The sequence below is a fragment of the Staurois parvus genome, unplaced genomic scaffold, assembly GCF_062004578.1.
Source record: "Staurois parvus isolate SC_StPar_1 unplaced genomic scaffold, SC_StPar_1.0 ptg000414l, whole genome shotgun sequence".
NCBI classification, from domain to species: domain Eukaryota; kingdom Metazoa; phylum Chordata; class Amphibia; order Anura; family Ranidae; genus Staurois; species Staurois parvus.
The window spans coordinates 473004-500140 of NW_028318210.1; the positions used below are offsets into that span (position 1 = coordinate 473004).

General features: G+C 44.2%; 1 protein-coding gene and 1 long non-coding RNA gene across 5 annotated transcripts in view; one reads left to right on the top strand and one right to left on the bottom strand.

Moving 5' to 3' along the window:
• Positions 1-12948, bottom strand: part of SLC8A3 (solute carrier family 8 member A3) — a 455799-nt gene extending 442851 nt beyond the window's left edge. For 3 of the 4 annotated variants that reach the window (XM_089686834.1, XM_089686832.1, XM_089686833.1), the window contains exon 1: positions 12538-12948. The gene's annotated coding sequence lies outside the window, so the exon portion shown is untranslated. The remainder of the gene's footprint in view (positions 1-12537) is intronic. The other variant, XM_089686831.1, reaches the window with a different exon arrangement.
• Positions 1-27137, top strand: part of LOC149454916 (uncharacterized) — a 170778-nt gene that overhangs the window by 15547 nt on the left and 128094 nt on the right. The window lies entirely within an intron of this gene.

The following is a 27137-nucleotide window of genomic DNA, read 5'->3' on the forward strand; positions in this document are numbered from 1 at the left end:
GCCTATTCCACATTTTCACAGCTCTTACTGTGAAGAAACCTTTCCGTGTTTGGAGATTAAATTTCTTTTCCTCCAGATCTAAAGAGTGCCCCCTTGTCCTCTCTGATGACCTCAGGGTGAATAGCTCTACACCGAGTTCACTATATGAACCACTGATGTATTTATACATGTTGATCATATCCCCCCTTAATCTCCTCTTCTCAAGAGAGAATTCAGTTCCTCTAATCTTCCCTCATAGCTGAGCTCCTCCATGCCTCTTATCAGGTTGGTTGCCCTTCTCTGTACTTTCTCCAGTTCCTCAATGTTCTTTTTGTGAATTGGTGCCCAAAACTGAACTGCATATTCCAGATGAGGTCTTATCAATGATTTGTACAGGGGTAATATGATATCTCTCTCTCATCTGATCTCTCATCTGGTCCCAACCATATAAGATGATAAAAAATGTATACGAGCGCACCTATAAATGCAAAGTAGCAGCTGTGCGCCAGGTAACCATAAACCCCCAAAAAAACAATATAAATCAAAAGATGCAGCGCTACAGAAGAGGAACACTATAAATAAATGAATGGATGTATAGATACAAATATGTATACACATGAATAAATAAATGAATAGAACAGTTCATATGATAATATCAAGGTGACTTCAAGTGCTCTCCTCTATTTCATATCCTCCTGATAATCAGGTGCTGTGCGAAATAGTGCTGAAGAAATGCACACTCACCAGAACGCACAGTTAAATGGGCGTTTATAAATATAAATTTCCCTTGGAGTCATCAGCTGGTCAGATTGGGGTCTGCAATATGATAGCCTCCCTCCAGAGCTCCTGGATATTACTGTGTAATCCCTTGGAAGGTAGCCTGTGGACTGCTCCTTAATGCTTACACACATTCCTTTCCCAGCAGAGAGATGAGTAGCTGTGGATTGATACTCCCCAAGGGAGTCAATATAATCACTGAACCTATGCACACCAAATGTATTTCTGAAGAATATGTTAACCCAACATTTCAAAATCCTGATGTGTGCATGCTGTACCATGTACTTGTGGTAAAAAGTATCCTGTTCTCTTTGTATTGCTTCCTTTGTGTGAAATACCTAGTGATCCAGCCAATCCCTCTGCTTCCTATTTCAAACTGACCACACTAAGCATGAGAGCACATCCATTCCAGCGTGGTCAGTTTTCTGGCTGTGCTGGGAGAACAGTCATTCATTGGGGAGATCAGTGTACTGCTGTTTCTCCAAACCCAATTCTCAAAGCCCCTTATGCATCTGAGAACGGTGGTTATGTGATCACTTACAAAAAGGAAAAAAGTATGTATAATGTTTTACACATAAATGTGTTACCTTTCATTTCTACTGTAAACTGAATGGGTTGTTTTGGGTAAGAGTTCACATATCCACTGCAGGAATACTGGCCAGTCTTCACTGCTAAAGAGCATTAGATGTAGCAAGCAATTATATACAACTTTAATTCTCACTAGTTTTTATGATGCTCATAAACAGCCCCTTAAGATCTAGTCTGGTTGTGCCGAATACAGAGCAGGATGTAGCTTTAAAACATGCTTTTAGCAGATCATCAAGTTTCATCACAGCCACCACCAAAAACCTGCCTAAAGAATCCATTGAAATAGATCTTCATGCTACATAGGGCTTGGTTTCCCAAGATATCGCAAGATATCCCAGCATGCATGTGGAAGGAAGAAGGACTTTCTTGTCCCCTGCTGTAAGCACTTTTTAATTGCACTTCTGTGCTTTAACGTACATGTAAGCTTCCAGTGTTTGCATACATACAGAAATGCTTTCATATGTATTTCATGCAACACCATCTGGTCAAAAATCAGGGCTTTTTCCTTAGAGAATAGGTACAGGAACTTCCCCCTTGAGAGTCACCACTTGTCTCCGCTCTCTACCCACCTCCAAGCACTGTCCCTTGGTTCCACCCCCTACCAACTTCCCGGTACCACTTCTTTTCAAGAATACAGAACCAAGTATCATTTTGTAGCGCTAAGCAATTTGTATGGAATTTGTTCATGAAAACAAAGAAAAACAGCAAGGCCTCTTGCACACTGCAGCTTGAAAAATCTCAGTACAGCAAGGTTTTTTTACTGGTCTTAAATGCAGCCCATTGTTTACAATGTGCCTGTACACACAGGCACATGAATTAGAGCTGCGTATTCTTGAGTAAAAAAAGAAAAGAAGAAAAAGCTGCGTTCCCGATCAGTGTTTTGCGACAGTACACGCAAATACTTTATGAATATATTGTGAATACACGCATAAATACGTTCAAATATGCGCAAAACAAATGCCTGAAATTACATCCAAAAAGCAGATGCTCAAACATCACTATCATGTGTAAGATGCCTAAAATAGACTCTTGCAGCCAGCAACAATAGATTTCCCCACAATGATAGACCCCCCCCACCCCAGCAACAATAGCCCCCCCAGCAGCAACAACAGATCTCCCAGCTGCCACCATCAATAGACCACTCCATCAACAGTAGATCCTTCTCAGCAACAACTGACCCCCTGCCCCAACAACAGATAATAGACCTCCAACAAAAATAACGCCCCTCCAGTGACAATAGATCCCTCAGCAGCCAGCACCAATTGACCCTTCAGCTTACTCCTGATCTAAAATGCAGCCCATTGTTTACAATGTGCCTGTACACACAGGCACGTGAACTAGCACTGCTTATTCTTGAGTCAGAAATAAATACAAAATAGAAAAATCTGCGTTCCCGATCAGTGTTTTGCGCCAGTACATGCAAATGCACACATATGAGCATAAATACTAATGAATATATTGTAGTCACATATACATGCATAAATACGTGCAAATATGCGCAAATATGCGCAAAATAAGTGCCTGAAATTATGTCCACAAAAGCAGATGCTCAAACATCAGAACCATGTTCAAGAGGCCTAAAATAGACCCCTGCTGCCAGCAACAATAGATTCTTCCCCCCCAATGATAGACCCCCACCCCAGCAACAATAGCCCCCCGACAGCAACACCAGCTCTCCCAGCTGCCAACATCAGTAGTCCACTCCATCAACAGTAGATCCTTCTCAGCAACAACTGACCCCCTGCCCCAACAACAGATAACAATAGATCTCCAACAAAAATAGAGCCCATCCAGCGACAATAGCTCCCCGAGCAGCCAGCACCAATTGACCCTTCAGCTCACTCCAGCACCCCTGGCCATTACATACATTCCGTGTTGGAGATGCCGCTACTGCATTCCCGCTGAAAAAAGCCATGTCAAAAAGAGAGATTTTCATTCATGTTTATTGCAGACAAACTGGATAAAATAATGGAACTGCTGAACCATGTGCACTACACCGTTTCGAATGGTACTCTCGTTTTGGCCCACAGCACAACAGAGCACATACAGTGCAAAGTGTAATGCCCTCCTATTAAACAGATGAGTGTTCAAATCTCGCATGTATCAGGCCTATTTAAAGTGTTACTAAACCCGGACCCTGCATTCACTATATCTGGTCTCCCACAGTACACAGAACATGGAAATACAATTATTTTAGTAAATATAAACTGCTAAATAGCTTTCCTCATCAGCAGTTAGAGCAGTCTTGTGACTTCTATCAGTGTCCAGCCGAGCACTGGTTAAAGCTTGTAGGAGGAGTTTAAAGAATATAATTTAAAGTATATGATTAACATTTCTTAATCTGTATAAAGTAGTATCAGTGCGCAGAGTTTGTATGAAATCATGTATGTAACGGTGTATATAGATACATAGGGGGGAAAAAATATGGTACTTTAAGGGCTCGTTCACACTTGACTGTTTTTCCAACTCTTGTCAAACGCCCCTACTCTTGTCAAATGCCCCATGCGCAGTTTGCTAGGCGTTTGCAAAGAGTTAAAAACGCCCCACAAATGCCTATAATGAAATTTGAATGGTGTTAACGCTCTGCAAACGACCCACAACTGCGTCGCAACCGCACCGCAAACGCCGGAGGCTTCAACTCCTCCTGACTCGACCAGAGGCGTCTGTTTTGCCGTGACGCTAACGCTCCCATGTGAACAGCACCATGTGCTGCAATGTGCAGAATTTTCACAGGTGTTTGGGAAGCGGTAAAAACGCTTCCCAAACGCCTGTCTGCTGCTTGCAAACATGGCTAGTGTGAACGTAGCCTTAAGGCTCTAATGAAATAAATCAGCTTTGCAAGAGCATTATGTGGAATTATTACTCTTACTGTGATAGACGTCACCTAGTTGTGAGTTGGGGAATACGTTGCAGTTTAATGTGGTTAAATTCTGCTCCTTTGTGGTAGGTAACTTAAAGTGTTACTAATGCTGAGCACATGCACTCTCCCAAGAAACAAAAACCTCTCTAGCAATACACACTAAACTGAGCATGTGCATGTGGTTATGGTTCAGTCTGTAGATAAGAGGTGGTTGCTTGAAAAAGGGGAGGATCAGAGCAATCAGGATCAAACTGCATTTTTACACAATACAGAGGATTAACTCCTGAGGTTCCAATATAACAAGCATGCTTTATTGCATATGCAGACTGATTTTACTGTTGTGGGTTTAGTACTGTACAAGGACAATGGTGCTGTGCAAAGTGCAGTAACCCATAACAACCAATCGCATTTCAGCGTACTCCTGTGATATCAGTGAAAGAGGAATGGACAGCTTGCTCTGGGTTACTGCACAGAACACTTTGCTTGACTGAACAAACCTGATACCAATCAATTACAGCAAACCTTTCTGGCAGAGATCAAGTATATAATAATACAAAACAACATTTATTTACAAAAAGGAAGTCAATAGCATTGTTACTTTTCATTTCTAAACATCTCTGTATAAACCTACAGGTCAGAAAAATATTTACTCCAGTGCCTATTACTACTGTGCTAAAAATACCAAGCTGCAATCTTGTTGTTAGGCCTTGTGACACCGACAGCACAGGAAAATCCCAGCTGCTACAGTTGTATAGGGCCTTGTTCCGCTAGTGCACGGGAAATACCGAGGCTGGAAGGATGGCCATTCCTCTACGTCTGGGTCCTTACCACCTTTACCAAGATGACACTGAACCCGGCTAAACCCAAACCCATGGCCCAAGGGCACATTGAGATTAAATGGATTAAAATCAAATGTGAATTCTACAGATAATGTTCTGGGAGAGATAATTACAGCCCTCGGTACAAATCCCATCCCCGACATGCACACAGCTTGGCTCTACAAACAATTTGCCATATATATGTTATTAGTTGTACAATGCGGCCTACAAGGAGGGTTGGTAATACACCACCTACATAGCAGCACAGTACGTACCTGTCTGACCTACATTATTCATACATGTCATCACACAGGATAATGCATAGCTATCTGAAAACCTAGAAGTGTATAACATACACCCACGAATCTGTCTAACTGGAAGCAGGCTGCAGGATGGATTACTGTATGTATTTTCAGCAGTGCAGACATACGTCAATCAAATAAACGGATCAGAGCTTGCCATAACTGCCACACATACACATTATGTAATCTAATCAGAAGCAGGCATCAGCAACTAGTCAGGTTGTATATAGGAAGGGTCAACATTTCAAACAGTGCAGTAAAGTGATGTTCCAGTACATGTGTTATATCTAGCCAAACCAGCCAGCTGATTTTGGGTTAATTCAGGAACAGCCAAGCAAGCCTGTTCTTAGGACACGCTAGTGAAGGGTTAACCTGACACACAGTGAGAAAAGGACAGTTCTGCTGGAGTTCATTGTGCCCCCCCCCCCCCTCCAGTAACAGCATACTCCCAGCAGGTTAACCGTTAAGTAACATACAGTCTAAAGGGTTAATTTACCATTTCCATGAACAGCTAGGTAACCCCAGTTCTATGGATGCCCTAGCGAAGGGTTAACACATATAACCAAATGACAGTTTTGTGGGAGTTCAGTGGGTTGCCCTCTCCCCGGTAACATCCATCTCCAGGGATAACCCCCCCAAAAAAAGAGAGGGATATAAACTTTTAACTAGGACATAGTCTAAAGGGTTAAACCTTTAACTAGCACACAGTCTAAAGGGTTAATTTACCATTTCCATGAACAGCTAGGTAAGCCCAGATCTAAGGATGCCCTAGCAAAGGGTTAACACATATTACCAATTGACAGTTTTGTGGGAGTTCAGTGGGTTGCCCTCTCCCCAGTAACTCCATCTCGAGGGATCACCCCCCCCCCCAAAAAAAAGAGGGGGGTTAAACCTTTAACTAGCACACAGTCTAAAGGGTTAATTTACCATTTCCATGAGCAGCTAGGTAAGCTCAGTTCTAAGGATGCCCTAGCGAAGGGTTAACACATATAACAAATCAACAGTTTTGTGGGAGTTCAGTGGGTTAACCTCTCCCCAGTAACATCCATCTTCAGGGATCACCCCCCCAAAAAAAAGAGGGGGATAAACTTTTAACTAGGACATAGTTTAAAGGGTTAATGCATTAACAGCAGAATAAACTCGGTCCTCAGGCCATTCTAGTGAAGGGTTAACATAGTGAGCAATGGACAGTTCTGCAGGCGTTCATATGGTCCTCCTTCCTAGTAGCACCCAGGGATCACCCTCAGCCTGGGATCACACTTCTGCGGTGTGGAACATCGCATGTGATTTGCACAGGAACTGCACCGCATTCCTGTGAAAATCACATGCAAATTCAGTGCGGTGCAACTGCAATACAAAATGTATGGCTCAAATCGCACAGCATCTGCACCAAAAAGGTGGAGGACCCTTTTTTTGTCTGCACTAGAATCGGATCGCATGGGTATTCACACCCATGCGATGCGATTCTGCACATTGCAGCACATTTTGCGAACTGATTTCGGGGTGTTGTTAACCTAACATACACACCCGCAGTGGTTCGCATAAACGGGGTGCGATTATGATGCAGTGCGGAATTCACACAGAAACCGGTGTGAATTCCGTACCGCATCAGTGTGAACCCAGGCTAAAAGCAGGGGATTGCTTATTAACTAGGACACAGTTTAAAGAGTTAATTCATGAACAGCTAAGCAAACTCAGTTCTAGGGACACTCTATTGAAGGGTTAACAATGACCATGAGGCAGTTCTGCAGGAGTTCATATGGTCCCCCTTTCCCAGTATCACCCTAACTAAGAAGCAGCGTAAAGGGTTAATACACAATGTCCATAATGAGTTGAGTAAGCCCGGTTGTAAGGATGCTCCAGGGAGGTATGAGCCTGGCAGATAGGACCAATGGGCACTTGTGTAGAAGTCCAGTGGGCTTCCCTCTCCCAGGGATCACTCTAGGGGGGTGATCTTTAACTAGGAGGCATTCAAAGGTTTAAACCAACATCCAAGAACAGCTAAGCAAGGCCAGCACTAAGGGTGCTTCATTGAAGGGTTAAACTAATACATATGACCAATGGACAGATCTGCAGGAGTTGATTGGTTTCCCTCTACTGGAACAGCCATGTCAGATGGATCTTGCTAATAAGGCTGGCCATACATAAGAACATTTTCTTGTACAATTTTCTTTTAGATTTATCAAAACTATATAATATGAGGTCAGACCGAAACACTTTCAATTTGTATGCAATCAGGCAGGCCCTTGCGCTGCATAGCTGAAGGTAAATCTAAAGGAAATTGAACAAGAAAATTGTATAATGTATGGCCAGCTTAAAACACAGGGCTCATCATGACTTAAGTGGCATTTGTTTAGTCTCTGGCACGCTCCCTGGTGCCCAGGAACCCTCCGGTGTTGCCTGCAATGGCAGCAGCCAGGACAGAGTTAATCCCGGCTGACTCTCACATTCGGATGTGTGCATTGCACACCGCCCAGGGTTGCACTAATTAAATCAGTAACGCTAGATCTGAAGGGAAAGACCTCATTAACCCTTTGCAGTGACAAGGGGGGAGGGGGTCTGGTCACATAATGCAGCACCGACTCTGAAAGGGTTAAAATAAACTAGGAGAAAAAAACCCACTTTGCAGGGGTATTGTCATTCAGGCAGAGATCTTCCCATCTCACCTGGAAATATATACATACATGCCATAAACAGCGGGGATGTATAGAGAGGGAGCACAGGGCATCATGCCATAGAAGGTACATATAGAGGGCGATATACAGAGGAAGCACAGGTGATCGTGCCATAGAAGGTATGTATGGGGCAGTTTATAGTAGGAGCACAGGAGATCATGCCATAGAAGGTACATATAGATGGGGCATATAGAGGGAGTACAAGGGATCATGCCATAGAAGGTATGTGTAGATGGGGAGGTATATAGAGGGAACACAGGGGATCATGCCATAGAAGGTACATATAGACTGGGGATATATAGAGGGAGCACAGGGGATCATGCCATAGAAGGTACATATGGATGGGGGATATATAGAGAGAGCACAGGGGGATCATACCATAGAAGGTACATATGGATGGGGGGTATATAGAGAGAGCACGGGGGATCTTGCCATAGAAGGTACATATGGATGGGGGATATATAGAGAGAGCACAGGGGATCATGCCATAGATGGTACATATAGACCGGGGATATATAGAGAGAGCACAGGAGGATCATGCCATAGAAGGTACATATAGACCGGGGATATATAGAGAGAGCACAGGAGGATCATGCCATAGAAGGTACATATGGATGGGGGGTATATAGAGAGAGCACAGGGGGATCATGCCATAGAAGGTACATATGGATGGGGGGTATATAGAGAGAGCACAGGGGGATCATGCCATAGAAGGTACATATGGATGGGGGATATAAAGAGAGAGCACAGGGCATCATGCCATAGAAGGTACATATAGACTGGGGATATATAGAAGGAGCACACGGGATCATGCCATAGAAGGTACATATGGATGGGGGATATTTAGAGTAAGCACAAGGTATCATGCCATAGAAGGTACATATAAAGGGAGCACAGGTGGATCATGCCATAGAAGGTACATATAGAGGGAGCACAGGGGATCAAGCCATAGAAGGTACATATAGACAGGGGATATATGGAGGGAGCACAGATGGATCATGCCATAGAGGGTAAATATGGATGGGGGATATATAGAGGGAGCACAAGTGGATCATACCATAGAAGGTACATATAGATAGGGATATATAGAGGGAGCACAGGGTATCATGTCATGGAAGCAGGGGCGGACTGACCATTTGGAAACTCGGGCACTGCCCGAGGGCATGGGGTCAGTAGGGGGCCCCATGAGATGCCCCTGGTGTCTTTTTCATAGGCTTTTTTGAGTTTGGGCAAGGACACAGGGGCCCCATGATCCCCTATTGCCCTGGGGCCCCATGAGTTGTCAGGCAGGGGTATATAGGGGGAGCACAGGGGATCATACCATAGAAGGTACATATATATGGGGGATATATAGAGGGAGCATGGGGGGTTCATGCAAAGACGGTATGTATGGGGGGATATATAGAGGGAGCACAGGGGGATCATGTCATAGAAGGTACATATAGATGGGGGATATATAGAGGGAACACAGGGGGATCATGTCATAGAAGGTACATATAGACTGAGGATTTATAGAGGGAGCACGGGGGTATAATGTCATATGAGGTACATATAGTACATAGAGAAGGGGGATATATAAAGTGAGCACAGGGGGATCATGTCATAGAAGGTACATATGGATGGGGAGATATATAGAGGGAGCACAGGGGGATCATGTCATAGAAGGTACATATAGACGGGGGATATATAGAGGGCGCACAGGGGATCATACCATATAAGGTACACATGGATGGGGGATATATAGAGGGAACACAGGGGGCTCATGCCATAGAAAGTACATATGGATGGGGGATATATAGAGGGAACACAGGGGGATCATGTCATAGAAGGTACATATAGACATGGGGATATATAGAGGGAGCACAAGGGGGGGGGGGATCATGTCACAGAAGGTACATATAGATGGGGGATATATAGAGGGAGCACGAGGGGGATCCTGCCATAAAAGGTACATATAGATGGGAGATATATAGAGGGGGGCACAAGGGATCATACAATAGAAGGCACATATAGATGGTAGATATATAGAGGGGGGCACAAGGGATCATGCCATAGAAGGTACATATAGAAAGGAGATCATGCCATAGAATGTATATATAGAGGGAGCACAGGGGGTATTATGTCATATAAGGTACATATAGAGGGGGGATATATAGTAGGCGTACAGGGGGATCATGCTATAGAAGGTACATATAGATGGGGGATATATAGAGGAAGCACAGGGGTATCATGTCATAAATGGTACGCATAGTGGGGGATGTATAGTGGCAGCACAGGGGTATCATGCCATAGACTGTCCCTATAGAGAGGGAGGTATAGAGGCAGCACAGGGAGCTCATGCCATAGACAGTCCTTATAGAGGGGAAGGTATAGAGGCAACACAGGGAGATCATGCCATAGGCAGTCCCTATAGAGGGGGATGTATAGGCAGCACAGGGGTATCATGCCATAGACAGACCCTATAGAGGGGGATGTATAGTGGCAGCACAGGGAGACCATGCCATAGACAGTCCCTATAGAGGGGGATGTATAGTGGCAGCACAGGGGGATAATTCTATAGGCAGTCCCTATAGAGGGGGATGTATAGTGGCAGCACAGGGAGATCATGCCATAGACAGTCCCTATAGAGGGGGATGTATAGGCAGCACAGGGAAATCATGCCATAGACAGTCCCTATAGAGGGGGATGTATAGTGGCAGCACAGGGAGATCATGCCATAGACAGTCCCCATATAGGGGGATATATAGTGGCAGCACAGGGAGATCATACCATAGACAGTCCCTATAGAGGGGGATGTATAGGCAGCACAGGGGGATCATTCTATAGACAGTCCCTATAGAGGGGGATGTATAGTGGCAGCACAGAGAGATCATGCCATAGGCAGTCCCTATAGAGGGGGATGTATAGACAGCACAGGGAGATCATGCCATAGATAGTCCCTATAGAGGGGGATGTATAGTGGCAGCACAGGGAGATCATACCATAGACAGTCCCTATAGAGGGGGATGTATAGGCAGCACAGGGAGATCACGTCATAGACAGTCCCTAAAGAGGGGGATGTATAGGCAGCACAGGGAGATCATGCCATAGACAGTTCCTATAGAGGGGGATGTATAGTGGCAGCACAGGGAGATCATGCCATAGACAGTCCCTATATAGGGGGATGTATAGTGGCAGCACAGGGAGATCATGCCATAGACAGTTCCTATAGAGGGGGATGTATAGGCAGCACAGGGAGATCATGCCATAGACAGTCCCTATAGAGGGGGATGGATAGTGGCAGCACAGGGAGATCATGCCATAGACAGTCCCTATATAGGGGGATGTATAGTGGCAGCACAGGGAGATCATTCTATAGACAGTCCCTATATAGGGGGATGTATAGTGGCAGCACAGGGAGATCATGCCATAGACAGTTCCTATAGAGGGGGATGTATAGGCAGCACAGGGAGATCATGCCATAGACAGTCCCTATAGAGGGGGATGGATAGTGGCAGCACAGGGAGATCATGCCATAGACAGTCCCTATATAGGGGGATGTATAGTGGCAGCACAGGGAGATCATGCCATAGACAGTCCCTATAGAGGGGTATAGATAGTGGCAGCACAGGGAGATCATGCCATAGACAGTCCCTGTATAGGGGGATGTATAGTGGCAGCACAGGGAGATCATGCCATAGACAGTCCCTATAGAGGGGGATGTATAGGCAGCACAAGGAGATCATTCTATAGACAGTCCCTGTATAGAGCGATGTATAGTGGCAGCACAGGGAGATCATGCCATAGACAGTCCCTATAGAGGGGGATGTATAGAGGCAACACAGGGAGATCATGCCATAGACAGTCCCTATAGAGGGGGATGCATATTGGCAGCACAGGGGGATCATGCCATAGACAGTCCCTATAGAGGGGGATCTATAGACAGCACAAGGAGATCATTCTATAGACAGTCCCTATATAGGGGGATGTATAGTGGCAGCACAGGGAGATCATGCCATAGACAGTCCCTATAGAGGGGGATGTATAGACAGCACAGGGGGATCATTCTATAGACAGTCCCTGTATAGGGGGATGTATAGGCAGCACAGGGAGATCATGCCATAGACAGTCCCTGTATAGGGGGATGTATAGGCAGCACAGGGAGATCATGCCATAGACAGTCCCTATAGAGGGGGATGTATAGGCAGCACAGGGAGATCATGCCATAGACAGTCCCTGTATAGGGGGATGTATAGACAGCACAGGGAGATCATGCCATAGACAGTCCCTATATAGGGGGATGTATAGGCAGCACAGGGGGATCATTCTATAGACAGTCCCTATATAGGGGGATGTATAGAGGCAGCACAGGGAGATCATGCCATAGACAGTCCCTATATAGGGGGATGTATAGAGGCAGCACAGGGAGATCATGCCATAGACAGTCCCTATATAGGGGGATGTACAGAGGCAGCACTGGGGACGGAGGGATGTACCGTGATGCTGATCTCCAGCAAGCACACCCCGAGCCCCGGCATACGTGTGGATCTGGCACTTACCTCCTGTACAATGCCGGCTCGGCTGCTCCTCTTCTGGGGTGTCTGTTCCCAATTCGGATTCTCAGGGTTTTTGCCTAGCGCCCATTGCATCTCCTGGTTAATCAGCGCCTGTGTAGGGGGAGGGATCCTTCGCATGTCACTCCAAATTGCCTTACTTGCTAAAAATTCTCTCTCCTGTTTCGCAGCTGTCAGGGGAAGCAGGCGCTGCATGTGAACACAGCACAGAGGAGGAAGACGAGCTGCTGCTGCTGCTGATGTAAATCCAATGCCATGCAGTGTGTGGCCAGGCTGAGGAGGGGAAGGGGGAACACGTCTCTGCTCATCCTTTCATTTCAGGCTCATTGCAAACTACACAGAGATAATCAGCAAAGTCTTTACTGTTGCAAAATATCAGCAGCCATGTTATGCAGACTTCCACTGGGGGAGCATCGAACAATTTGTTCCCGTGCTCTGTATAGGAGATTGCTGAGGGAGTGTGTCTAAAGAATCACTGCAACTTTTCTATGGCAAGCTACATCACTTATGTACATGGTGCAGATAAGATGGCCATTCCTGGATGGATGGCATACAAACATGGTCCTGGCAGGTGTGGGGAGAGGCTGGCAGCTTCCATCACCCAAGTGGTCACTTATACCAGATATTCCACATGTGGAGGCACCTGAAGTCAGTATTTCATCAATTCTGCTGCATCCAAATAATAATAGAATCATTGGATTTGTTTGGCAATACATACAGATATACAGGGGGGATTCAGTGGGAACACAGTTACAGCACCTCCAGCACTGAATGTATGTAAGGGGGTATGCATGGAGGATCTATTGGTGCTGGAAGGTCAATTGGTGCTGGGTGGGATCTACTGTCGAGGGAGGGATCTAATGTTGGCTGTTGAAGGATCTATTGCTGCTGACTGCTGGGGGATCTGTTGTTGCTGAGAGGGTCTATTATTGCTGATGGGGTTATTTTATTACAGGGAGTCCATTGTCGCTGGATGGGGTTTATTGATGCTGGGGGGATCTATCATTGAAAGTGGGGTGTAATATTGCTGGCTGCAGGGAATCAATTTTACAACTTATCATTAAATAAATCCCATTACATATTACTTATCACCAAAAAATTATACTTGGTTCTGTATTCTTTGGTAGACGGGGTAGAACCAATGGACAGTGCTTGAAGGTGGGTAGGGGGCAGCGATAAGGGGTGACTCATAAAAGGAGACTACCTATCCTCTGAGAAAAAAAGCCCTGTGTGTGTGCGTATATATATATATACACACACACACACTATATTGCTAAAAGTATTGGGACGCCTGCCTTTACATGCACATAAACTTTAATGGCACCCCAATCCTAGTCCGTAGGGTTCAATATTGAGTTGGCCCACCTTTACAGCTATAATAGCTTCAGTTCTTCTGGGAAGGCTGTCTACAAGGTTTAGGAGTGTGTCTATGGGAATGTTTGACCATTCTTCCAGAAGCTCATTTGTGAGGTCAGGGACTGATGTCAGACAAGAAGGCCTGGCTTTCAGTCTCTGCTCTAGGTGTTCTATCGGGTTGATGTCAGGACTCTGTGCAGACCAGTCATGTTTCTCCAACCCAAACTCGCTCATCCATGTCTTTATGGACCTTGCTTTGCTGGTGTGCAGTCATGTTGGAACAGGAAAGGGCCATCCCCAAACTGTTCCCACAAAGTTGGGACCATGAAATTGTCCAAAATGTGTTGGTATGCTGACGCCTTAAGAGTTCCCTACACTGGAACTAAGGGGCCAAGCCCATCCCCTGAATAAAAAACCACAACATAATCCCCCCTCCACCAAACTTTACACTTGGCACAATGCAGTCAGGCAAGTACCGTTCTCTTGGCAACCGCCAAAACCGGACACGTCCATCGGATTGCCACACAGAGAAGTGTCCAGTGGTGGCGTGCTTTACACCACTGCATCCATGAAACTCTCTGTGCACTGTTTTTGTGCTCATCTGAAGGCCACATGAAGTTTGGAGGTCTTTAGCTATTGACTCTGCAGACAGTTGGTGACTTCTGCACACTGTGTCATTTTATGTGTCCTACCACTTGGTGGCTGAGTTGCTGTTGTTCCCAGTTGCTTCCACTTTGTTATAGTATCACTAACAGCTGACAGTGGAATATTTAGTAGCAAGGAAATTTCATGGATGGACTTATTGCACAGGTGGCAACCTACCACGGTGCCCCACTTGAATTCACTGAGCTCCTGAGAGTGACCCATTATTTCACAAATGTTTGTAGAAGAAGTCTGCATGCTTAGGTGCTTGATTTTATACACCTGTGGCCATGGAGGTGATTGGAACACCTGAATCCAATGATTTGGAGGGGTGTCCCAATACTTTTGGCAATATAGTGTACATATATACACGGAAAGAATGATGGTTATAGCTTAGTGAATTGAATCTTTTGTGCCACAGGACCAGAGAAATAAACATTCATTCTGTAGCACAGTATTTGTTTAGTGTTTTTTTTTTTTTTGGTAGTAATCCACCAAGACGTCTGACAGCATGATGGAAGATTACACTGTAACCAACTAAAAAAAGCCAATTGTTTGGCATCACCCTCAGTCTACCAGGACATTGTAAACAACAGCAGGTTGGGGAACTGTAAGCCTTACATGGAAGGGTGCAAAGTAAGGGTTACCTTCAATTAAAGCATATCTAAATCCTTTAGATATCAGAGCTGACGAAGAAGGGACCCCCCTTCGAAACGCGTCAGTTTCACCCTGAGAGTCTCCCCTTTTGATAGGATTCGCACGTGTCTCCTAATCCAATGATTCGATTTTGGATTCTATATGCCTTTTATGCTGCTACTTTTGTGACTATATCTCCTAAATCAATAAATCTACTATTTGCTTACTGAGGTAATGCGCAAGGTTGGTGTGCTCTGTTTTTTTGTTCTCTACTACAGATTGCTCAGCAAATGACAGGACCATTCTTAGCATGTATTGGTATTTTTGGTCATGGACAAAGGGGGGGGGGGGGGCTATGGTTATTATGCCTAGTTTTTAATGTATTTGTGTACATTATGATGTTCTTATTATAGTCCTTGTAGGTCCCTACTCTATACAGCACTTCAGCAGTCATTATTGCTATATAAGTAAAATAGTAATTTTGCTTCCCACCTGCAATCACAATGTCATATTGCTTAATAATGACCAATGACAGGTCCCCATAGGGGGGAATTTGTTAAAACAGGAGAGCGCAAAATCTGGTGCAGCTGTTCATGGTAGCCAATCAGCTTCAAATTTCAAGGATAAGTTCACCTTTAGGAACATGTTCCATCCGTTTTAGGGTGGAACATGTAACATGTTCCCGACCCTGCAGATGCTGCTGCCCGTTGCCCCCCTCCCTATGACAGAAGTATGGGGAGAAGTTCCCTCTACTAACTTTCACTTTTCAAAAACAGCACTTTTCAAAAACAGCACTTTTCAAAAACAGCCCACACAGCCCTATCATTCATTCATGGTCCTTTGTGAATGAATGGACTGCAGGACCTGATAGCCTCAGCGGCTGTTGGCTTGTAGTCATCAATGAAGTGCCGCGGCGCTGTCAGCACTGTGGTAGTTCATTGATTCTTCCTGTCAGGAGTATCGGCTTGCTCATACGGGATGTACGAGCAAGCAAATTCATTGACAGTCTGCAGGAGACCTGCATGGCATCAGTGATCTGCTGATCACTGGTGCAATGCTTTAGAGTCTCCTAACACAAAAATAATAAATGCACATTTGTTTACCTGCAAAAAAATGTGCATTTATTATTTTTTATGGAAAGGTGAACTTATTCTTTCATTTTGTTCTATCAAGCTTTGACAATAAAAAAAACCTGGAAGCTAACTGGTTTCTATGCAGAGTTGCACCAGGTTTTGCACTCTCTAGTTTTAGTTATTAATCCCCTATGGGTCTGCCATTTTTGGGGGAAATGGGTAATTTTCTCCCTAATGAGTAGCTGCTGCAGGCTGCTCAACCAGGGGTTTACAACAAGGCTAATTTCACACTGATCTGTAGCATAAACGCAGTAAAAACACATGTGTGTTTTTGCAACGTTTTTACTGCCTAAAATACACCAAAAGCGCTTTTCCATTCATTTAAATGGGGAGCTGCGTTTCGATATCATTTTTTTTGTACTACACCGAACATGCACCAAAAATGCAGCAAGCAGGATTTTACACAACACACCAGACCCGCAACGGATAAGTGTGAAGAGTTCCACAGGATTCCATAGTCATGCATTTTTCTTCAACTTTTTTTAACGCAAAAGCAGAATAAAAATATATCAGTGTGAAAGCAGCCTAACATATGATAATAAAAATGTAAAAGTGAGCGCTATCCAGTCAGCAGCTAAGCACTCAAGGTAACCAAATAAAACCTTACAAATGGAATAAATAAAACAGTGCAGCGCTAAATGGTAACAAATAAAGAACCGTAAAACTACTAAAGTTCAATAAAGATAATAGTCCGTGATACTATAAAGTGCCAGGTGACTGGTTAAAACATCCAATGGTGGTGCTCCGTGAGAAATGGCAGAAATACGCACTCACCAGATGCGTATTAGTTATTATTATTATTATAATACAGTATTTATAAAGCGCCAATAGTTCGCTCAGTGCTGTACATTACAAAGGGGGACAGAACATGTGACAGAACAATACCAATACAATGCAAAACATGAGGGGAATGAGGGCCCTGCTCTTTCGAGCTTACAATCTAGGAGGGAGGGGATGGTGGTACAGGAGAAGATAGCTGTGGGGGATGGAGTGGTAGGAAGAGTGGAGGAGGTCGGCAAGTTTGCAGGGGGTGGGGTAGGCTTCCCTGAAGAGATGGGTTTTCAGGGTGCGCCTAAAGGAGGGGAGAGTAGGTGATAATCTGATGGGTTGGGGCAGGGAGTTCCAGAGGATGGGTGACACCCTGGAGAAGTCCTGGAGGTGGGCATGGGAGGAGGAGACCAGGGAACTAGAGAGAAGGAGGTCTTGTGAGGAGCGGAGTGTGCGTGCTGGGCGGTACTTGGATGTTAGGTCAGTGATGTAGTACGGGGCAGTATGGTGGACAGCTTTGTACATCAGTGTTAGGATTTTGAATTTGATCTGTTGCGCAATTGGAAGCCAGTGGAGGGATTGGCAGAGGGGGGTGGTGGAAACGGAGCGGTTGGAAAGGTGAATGAGTCTGGCAGCCATATTCAGGATCGACTGAAGCGGGGATAGCCAGCGGCGAGGCAGGCCAGTAGTTATACGCATTAAGTATCACATCCAGGGGTGTCCACATCAGATATAGGTCTGGTCAGGGTTTAAGGTAATCCTCCCTCAGAGATGGTAAACAGCAAATGCCCAGGCAGCAAATGAATCGGATCCAGGTAACCAGAGGTCCCTTTAAGGGATGAGCAGAAGAGGCTGCCTGCTTACAGGGTAACTTCCTTCTCTGGGTAAGGCAACTGCATCACAGAAAGCGGGCTCTGAAAATAAATACTCTTCTCTCTCCTCTCCTCTCAGGCATTCACAACACACCAGACCCGCAACGGATAAGTGTGAAGAGTTCCATAGGATTTCATGGTCATGCATTTTTCTTCAACTTTTTTTAACGCAAAAGCAGAACAAAAATATATCAGTGTGAAAGCAGCCTAACATATGGCAATGGCATTTACTAAAACGAGTGCGCATAGAATGCAGTGCAGCTGGGCATAGTGACCAATCATCTTCTAGGGTTTATTGTCACAGCTTAAGTGAACAAACTGAAGTTAGAAGCTGATTGCCTACTATGCCTAACTGCACCAAATTCTGCGTGCTCCAGTTTTAGTAAATCTGTCCCAGTGTGTGTGATGCCATTTATTGTCAGCTGCACAGTAACACATATATAAAGTGCACTGCGTGGTATTTGTAATATAACGCACCACAAGACACGAATGCAGATGCTCTGTACATTTCAGTACACTGTATTTGGGAAGGTCACAAAGGGCCTATTTCTTGTATAGTCCTTCATAATGAATGGGCTGCCAAATGCAACTTCCCTTGACACACAAAAATGTGTTGAAGCACACACCATTGTGGTGTGAATGAGTCCTCATTTATGTCTATTGTAACAAAATAATAGAATTCACTGCAGCCATAACATGTCAATCAATGTTTTGTGCTCAGCTGGCCAGATGTGCATCTGACCAGACAGGTGTATAGCAATAATTTGCATAGCCCAGCCTGCTGTCCTGAAATGTGGAATAATCCTCTTATTGTTAGGATATTTTGTATGATGGCATGAGACGTGAATATCTTTCGTTTTACGAAGGTCTTAAGGCAGCCATACATGGATCAAAATTTGACTAGTTCAGCAGGGACTGACCAAAATTCAATCAATGTATGGGCAGGCTGGTTGTACACAATTCAATCTACTAATCAACTTGAGTACAACCAGCCTATTGTTTTTTTTCTGAATGATCAATGCCACTGGCTATAGCCAATAGCACCGATCAATGTATTCTGACAGCGGGGAAGGCTTTCCAATGTCAGAATACAATATCTTGGCAGGAGCAATTCCCCCATCCACATTGAGTATGTGGATTGGGGAATCGGGTCAGTTTTTTTCCTTCAACCCACTGGTTGAAAGAAAGAAAAAATGATTAATGTATGGCCTGCCTTACTGTGCTATGAACCAAATAGAGGGAGGGCTTTTTGATTGCTTGAATCCCTTCTCATCATAACCTGTATGGTCATACTGCCTTGTTTGGTCCCAAGCCCTACTCCATAGAAGCCATGGTTTCCACACACTGCATTGATGTTGCCCAAATAGCCCGAAACAACTAAATACAGTATGGAGTAAATGGCTGTATAATATTAAAGGAGAAGTACAGCCAGAGCTATTTTAGGTCACAGGAATGCAGTTCATTCTGTACTGCTGTGACCCATTTTCATCTGACAGCAGGCTAAAGTGCACTGTCAGCTGACGTCACTCAGGCAATCCAGGCTCTGAAAAGATCCCAACCATATGGTAGAAACCTGGCCAGTACCTGGCTCATCCTCTCAGTGATCCGTTGAGAGCCTGAACCAGCTGCTTCCTCCCCCCTCCACAGCCCGGTACTCCAGGGAGGGCTGGAGGGGCAGAGCAGAAAGCCAGAGACTGACAGTCATGCTCACAATGGAGGGGAAAACTGAGCAATCAGCTGTGTTTGATCACTCAGTTCTCACTGCAGAGCCGGTGGGGGACACATGCAGCATCAGATCGATTTTGCATCGATCTAGGATTTAATGTATTTGCACTATACACCTGCAGTTCTGAATGTGCATCTGGCCATAGGGATGAAAGCAAATGATTTGCATGACTCTACCCATGTTCGTAAAACAAGGAATAATCCTCTTATTTTTGGGATGCAGGATGCAAATGAGACGTGTATACCCGACCATACCCGGTCTTGTTGAGAAACATTTTATATATTCAAAGTAACAACATTTACAACATTTGCTGTAAAGTAAATCTGTCACATAGCAAAATGACAGCATTGTTAAGCAACCTGAGACCCTGCAGGCATACCTTAGATATCAGCAGTGGAAAGAAAAAGTGATTTCTGCATCTTTTATTTACATTTCAGACAAGTTCATAAGTGGACCTATCAGCCTCATAGAATCTGCATATAGCTGAAAAACTCAATGTTGGTCTCTGCCTTGATGCTACAGAAAATTATTATTATTATACAGTATTTATAAAGCGCCAATAGTTCGCTCAGCGCTGTACATTACAAAGGGGGACAGAACATGTGACAGAACAATACCAATACAATGCAAAACATGAGGGGATCGAGGGCCCTGCTCTTTCGAGCTTACAATCTAGGAATAATTTACAATAAACATGTCACAGCCCTAGGCAACTGAAACTGAGCATATAATGAAAGCAATGCATAAATAGGAATTACCTGTATGTTAATATACGCAGTAGATCCAGGGAATTAGTCTGCAAAAAAATATATGCAAAGGTTTGGGCCTGTCCCCCACTCCTTTAATTTCTTGGGCCTCATTAATGGTCAGTGCATCCCATTAAAGAACCAAAACAGGGAGATTCCAGAAACTTCCCAACTGTCCCAGGTCCTTCACACTGCCAACTGTGACCCTCTGTGGGGTGCTGGAATGTTCATTCCAGCACCTGGCTTGGGTTCTATAGTTGCTCAGTCTGCCGGCGTGATCTCCTGCCCAACAGCAAGACGAGCTAGACAGCAGCACCAGATGCCGATTGTGGTCCATCCAAGTATGAGGTAACCTTCTGGGCTCCAATTCTCCCCACTGCCAAAAATGTCCCTCATAACTCTAATGTCCCTCATCACCACCAATGTTCCCCTACTGCAAACAGTGCCCCCCCCCATGGAGGACCACTACCCCCAATAAGCACTAATGCCTACCCACTGACACCTATGTTCACCCCTTCTTCCCACTTAGCATCAATGCTAAGTGTTTATGCCCTCTACTGAGCACCAGTTTGCCCCACAGAAACTAATGTCCCTTCTTCCCTTCACTGAACACAATATTTTTTTCCACACTGAAAACATGGAATTTCCACCAACTTACCACTGACGTCAGAAAGTTTTTTTTCCTCAGACTATTTGCTATCTGCACAGCATGTAGTGAACTAGTAAGGATTCCTTTATACAGTCTTTTGGGGGAGCCCAGGAAGGTAGTGTAGGCACTGTACGCCCCATTGCTGATCTTGCTTTTTCTTTATTGGCATTTGGTGCAAGTGATTATAGGATATCCCTCCCTCTTAGATTGTAAGTTTGAAAGAGCAGGGCCCTCGATCCCCTTATGTTTTGCATTGTATTGTTATTGTTCTGTCACATGTACTGTCCCCCCTTGTAATGGGGCTGAGCAAACTATTGGCGCTTTATAAATACTGTATAATAATAATAATAATAGGATAGGATTCCTAATCCTCCATTTACATTGCTGCCCTCATAAGAAAGTGATATGAATGTTTTAGGGCAATGAATACAAAGTGGGTGAGAATTTTATATTCCATATAATGTCCTGTGCTCTCTGCCACTAAATAAAAGAGGAATCGTGTGCATTGCAGAATGTTCGGCATTCTAAGATGGAGTGTGGTCTACTCACTATTGGTGGCCCTAAGGTATTGATAAGGGTCCAATGTACCTTTTTAACAAAAGAATGATTTGAATCACTCTACAATAGTCATCTGCTAAGATGAAAAATGTATATATGCTAGTGTTGGATATCTTAAACTATTTGTCAAGTTAATCTTTCAGGGGATATTCAACTCTATTTGCCTTGGTGTTCATTGTCTCAAAGACTGGGAGTGAGAAAAGAATCCAAAAATTTGAAGCTGAGCAAGAGGTAAAGGAATATCTTCCAACAGAACTCCTATTCCTGTGACAACTCTCTAAGATGGAAATTGCACTGAATTTAGAAAGAATTCCTTTTGTGTCTCTGAGGCAGGAAGTCAAGGGAACTCTCTGTAGCAGGACACAGGTAGCACCCCTGATAAAGGTTTTACTATTTCCCTACTAAAACTAAAAAAATGGCTTTGTGGTGAACTTTATCCTGGCTGGGCTTTTCCTTTAACTTCTTTTATAAGTCCTTGAGTAATGATTACATCAAATAACTCAAATAACTAGAGATTATATCTGCAACAGGCATGATGACTTGCCTAGAGTGAAGTCTGTTGGCTATACATCATACTTTGTAGAGGAAAGAAGCTCATTTTTATATCTTCTGTAAAAGGGTAATGCTTAGGTCTGCATAGAGACTAATGGATTCATTGCATAGTTCTGTTTCCACTTCTTTGCACCAGTGGACTGTGAAAGTGGAGATTAATATTCCTACTACTCAATTTATGGCCAAAGAATACAAGAACAACTATTTCTAGAAGGAGATAGACCTAACAGTGAAGGAATGGGTTTAACTTATTAATTAATCACTCTATAATATAGAATTATCCTACTTATTGTACAACTTTGCTTACTGACCTGTAAGAATGTTTAATTAAATAACTCCTTTAAAACAGGGAAGCATTATACCCAATGTCCCAAGATGCAACTGCATCAGAACCACTAGAACTCAGCAGTCCACTGTGCTCCAAACCTGGATTGAGGAGGTATGTAACACAGCAGGCTAGCTCTATAGTATTTCTATAACTCTCTATTTCTACACACCCTGGTAAAATGTCAGATTTCTGTGATGTAAAAAAAGATACAAAGATAAATAATTTCAGAACTTTTTCCACCGTTAATGTGACCTACAAACTGTACAACTCAATTGAAAAACAAACTGAAATCTTTTAGGGGGGGGGGAAGTAAACAAAAAAAACTAAAATAATGTGGTTGCATACTGTAATGCAGGCCATAGCCATAGACGGGTCAAAAATCAGCCGATTTTTTGGCTGAAATAAAAAATAGGCCGATTTTTGCACCTTTAGTGGGTTAATGGTTCGGTCTTTTCGGGGTTTTGGCACTTTTTTTTATCGATAAAGTTGGAAAAAAATTGACCGATTTTGCCGGCAATGGTGGGCAAATCGGCTGATCGTTTTACCGATAAAAAATCTGCGCATGAGCCGTGACCTGCAAGAAGAAGAAAAAGAAGAAGAAGAAAAAGAAGAAGAATTCCAGTCCGCTATTATATTTTATATGAAAAATATTGTGGTTGCAACAATGTATCTATTTGTATCCGAATAAAAACAGCTGTATCCGAAATGGATACAAATGGATACATTGTTGCAACCGTAATACTTTTTCATGTCAAATATAATAGCGGAGCTCTCTGCAAGGGATAGAAGTATTTAAATGCCGTAGATGGGACGAAAATCAACTGATTTTTTTTACCATTGGTGGTAACGTCGGCCTATTGAACGACCAACTTTTAGTTTTTTGTTTTTTTAAAATGGCCGGTTTTTGACCCGTCTATGGCCTGCATAAGTGTGTACACCTGCCTATAACTGTGTTCAGAATTAAGCAATCACATTCAAAATCATGTTAAATAGGAGTCAGTACACACCTGCCATCATTTAAAGTGCCTCTGATTAACCCCAAATAAAGTTCAGCTGTTCTAGTAGCTCTTTCCTGACATTTTCTCAGTCACATCCTACAGCAAAAGCCATGGTCCGCAGACAGCTTCCAAAGCATCAAAGGGATCTCATTGTTAAAAGGTATCAGGAGAAGGCTACAAAAGAATTTCCAAGGTATTAGATATACCATGGAACACAATGAACACAGTCATCTCAAGTGGAGAGAATATGGTGAAACAGTGACATTACCAAGAACTGGACGTCCCTCCAAAATTGATGAAAAAGACGAGAAGAAAACTGGTCTGGGAGGCTGCCGAGAGACCTACAGCAACATTAAAGGAGCTGCAGGAATATCTGGCAAGTACTGGCTGTGTGGTACATGTGACAACAATCTCCCTTATTCTTCATATGTCTGGGCTATGGGGTAGAGTGGCAAGACGGAAGCCTTTTCTTACGAAGAAAAACATCCAAGCCCGGATAAATTTTGCAAAAACACAATGAAATCTCCCAAAAGCATGTGGGAAAATGTGTTCTCGTCTGATGAAACCAAGCTTGAATGTTGTGGCCATAATTCTAAAAGATATGTTTGGCACACAAACAACACTGCACATCACCAAAAGAACACCATACCCACAGTGAAGTATGGTGGTGGCAGCATCATGGTTTGGGGCTACTTTTCATCTGCTGGAACTGGGGCCTTAGTCAAGGTAGAGGGAATTATGAACAGTTCCAAATACCAGTCAATATTGGCACAAAACCTTCAGGCTTCTGCTAGAAAGCTAAATATAAAGAGGAACTTCATCTTTCACCATGACAATGACCAAAAGGAATGGCTTCACCAGAAGAAGATTAAAGTTTTGGAATGGCCCAGCCTGAGCCCAGCCCTGAATCCGATCGAAAATCTGTGGGGTGATCTGAAGAGGGCTGTGCACAGGAGATGCCCTTGCAATCTGACATATTTTGAGTGTTTTTGAAAGGAAGAGTGGGCAAATATTGCCAAGTCAAGATGTGCCATGCTGATAGACTCATGGCCAAAAAGACTGAGTGCTGGAATCAAATCAAAAGGTGCTTCAACAAAGTATTAGTTGAAGGGTGTGCACACTTATGCAACCGTATTATTTTAGTTTTTTTACTTTTACTTCCTCCACCTAAGATTTCAGTTTGTTGTTCAACTGTGTTGTACAGTTTATAGGTCATATTTAAAGGTGGAAAAAGTTCTGAGGCTGCCCCAAACTGTTCCCACAAAGCTGGGACCATAAAATTGTCCAAAATGTCTTGCTATGCTGATGCCTTAAGAGTTCCTTTCACTAGAACTAAGGGGCCAAGCCCAACCCCTAAAAAACAACCCCACAGCGTAATCCCCCATCCACCAAAACTGTACACTTGGCACAATGCAGTCAGGCAACTACCATTCTCCTGGCAAGAGCCAAACCCAGACCCATCCATCGGATTGCCAGACAAAGAAGCGTGATTCATCACTCCAGAGAACACGTCTCCACTACTCTAGAGTCCAGTGGCAGCGGGCTTTACACCACTGCATCCGAAGCTTTGCATTGCACTTGGTGATGTAAGGCTTGGATGCAGCTGCTCGCTATATAAACCCATTCCATGAAGCTCTCTATGCACTGTTGTTGTGCTAATCTGAAGGCCACACAAAGTCTTTAGCTATTATCTCTGCAGTCAGTTGGCAACTTCTGCGCACTGTGCGCTTCAGCATGGGCTGACCCCACTCTGTCATTTTACATGGCCCACCACTTCATGGCTGAGTTGCTGTTGTTCCCAGTTGCTTCCATTTTGTTATAATACCACTAACAGTTGACCGTGGAATATTTAGTAGCAAGGAAATTTCACAGATTGACTTATTGCCCAGGTGGCAACCTATCATGGTACCACGCTTGAATTCATTGAGCTCCTGAGAGCGACCCATTCTTTCACAAATGTTTGTAGAAGTAGTCTGCATGCCTAGGTGCTTGATTATATACACCTGTGACTATGGAGGTGAATCAAAACACCTGGATCCAATGATTTGGAAGGGTCTGCTACATCACTTCCTGTTAAGATGTTTTCTGAACACAGAGGATCTTGGGACCTGTAGTCCTATAGCCAATACATATTGTATTTTTAACTGTTGATTGAACTACAACTACCAGAGAGTTGGTGAACCAGAGAGATGCTGGGAAAGCAGATATATTATACAGAGAGGGACAGGCTCGCTTTCTTGGCGTGGGATTCAGAGCTGAGCACAGGGTGAATGCTATTCTCCTCCAGAGACAGACTATTGCCCTACTGCTGTGGGACTCTGCACATCAGTTCAACACAGCATTGACACCAATCACCACACTGGGATCCCGGGCTGTCTTTAACATTGTTTGGACCCTGGGCAAACATTTACTTGCCCCCCCCAATACAATTTTGGCCTCCACCCCAACATCACAAAAAACACACACACTGACTTACTAATTGGTTGCTAGAGGTTACCGCACATCCTTACAGCTCATGGATTGGTTGCTATAGGTTACTGTGCATCAGTACCACTTACTTATTGGATTTCTAGAGGTTGCAACACATGATTATGACTCACCGATTGGTTGCTGAAGGTTAAATGACATAATCTCCTCATTGCCTGCTCACCATGGACTGGGGAGGTGAGGGGACCCACCAATAAAAAGAAAACTCCTAGCAATGAGCAAAGCAGAGCACACACAGCTATAAAGGGTAGGTAGGAACAGAGTCCAATGTGAGCAGCACAGAGAATTGGCTTCCAGGAATAAATGACTAGTCATGCTGTCTGTAGTAGAAGGACCAGCTGGGAATTGAGAAGTCATACAGGACAAGTGAGACTTACACAAAGTTTGTCCTCCCAGCGCAGCTCGTTGTCAAGTGTCCAGGGGCAGCCAGCACCTCTCTCTCCTTCGCCATCACCTAACTTCCCCACTGCCAGCTCTGGAGTGCACAGTAGCACTACGGAGCCCCGCCCTCTGCCCTGCCAATGCTGGCTGCAGCCACCCTGAGCCAGGCCACTGTTCTCACTGGCCCTTTGCCCTGTCCATCTACTATTGGGCTGCTGCTGATTAGGCAGGATGCTGTAGACTCCCAGGGTGGAGGCTGTATATGTTATGTGTCCACACATTGCGAATTGTGAGCACTGGAAAGCAAAAGCTGATGTAGCGCCACCCCCGAAGGAGCCGCTTGGTAATTTTGGGTTCTCTGCTCTGTACTTCAACTCCAATAAGAACTTTAGCCCCTCTGATACACCTAGTTGAGTAATATCACTATAGGCACGAGTAAATCCACAAGTGTAAAGCTGAGATTATTACATGTAGACAGGGCTTTTTTTCTCAGAGAATAGGTGCAGGAACTAACCCTCCCAGGCCAACTCCCTGCCCCCAACCCTGGCATTTCAAGCAGTGAGATGTAGAACAGTGCCAAATAATCTGCATGTTGCACAAGGTGCAAGAGGCACAGAGTAAAGCACTCAGTACTGAATAATGCACAGGGCTTAGGAGTGCATACTGTGCAGTGCTGAGATGTTTGTATCACACAGAAACAGAAAACAATCAGCACAAGGGACAGTACTTACATATCCCTTCCCAAAGTAATCT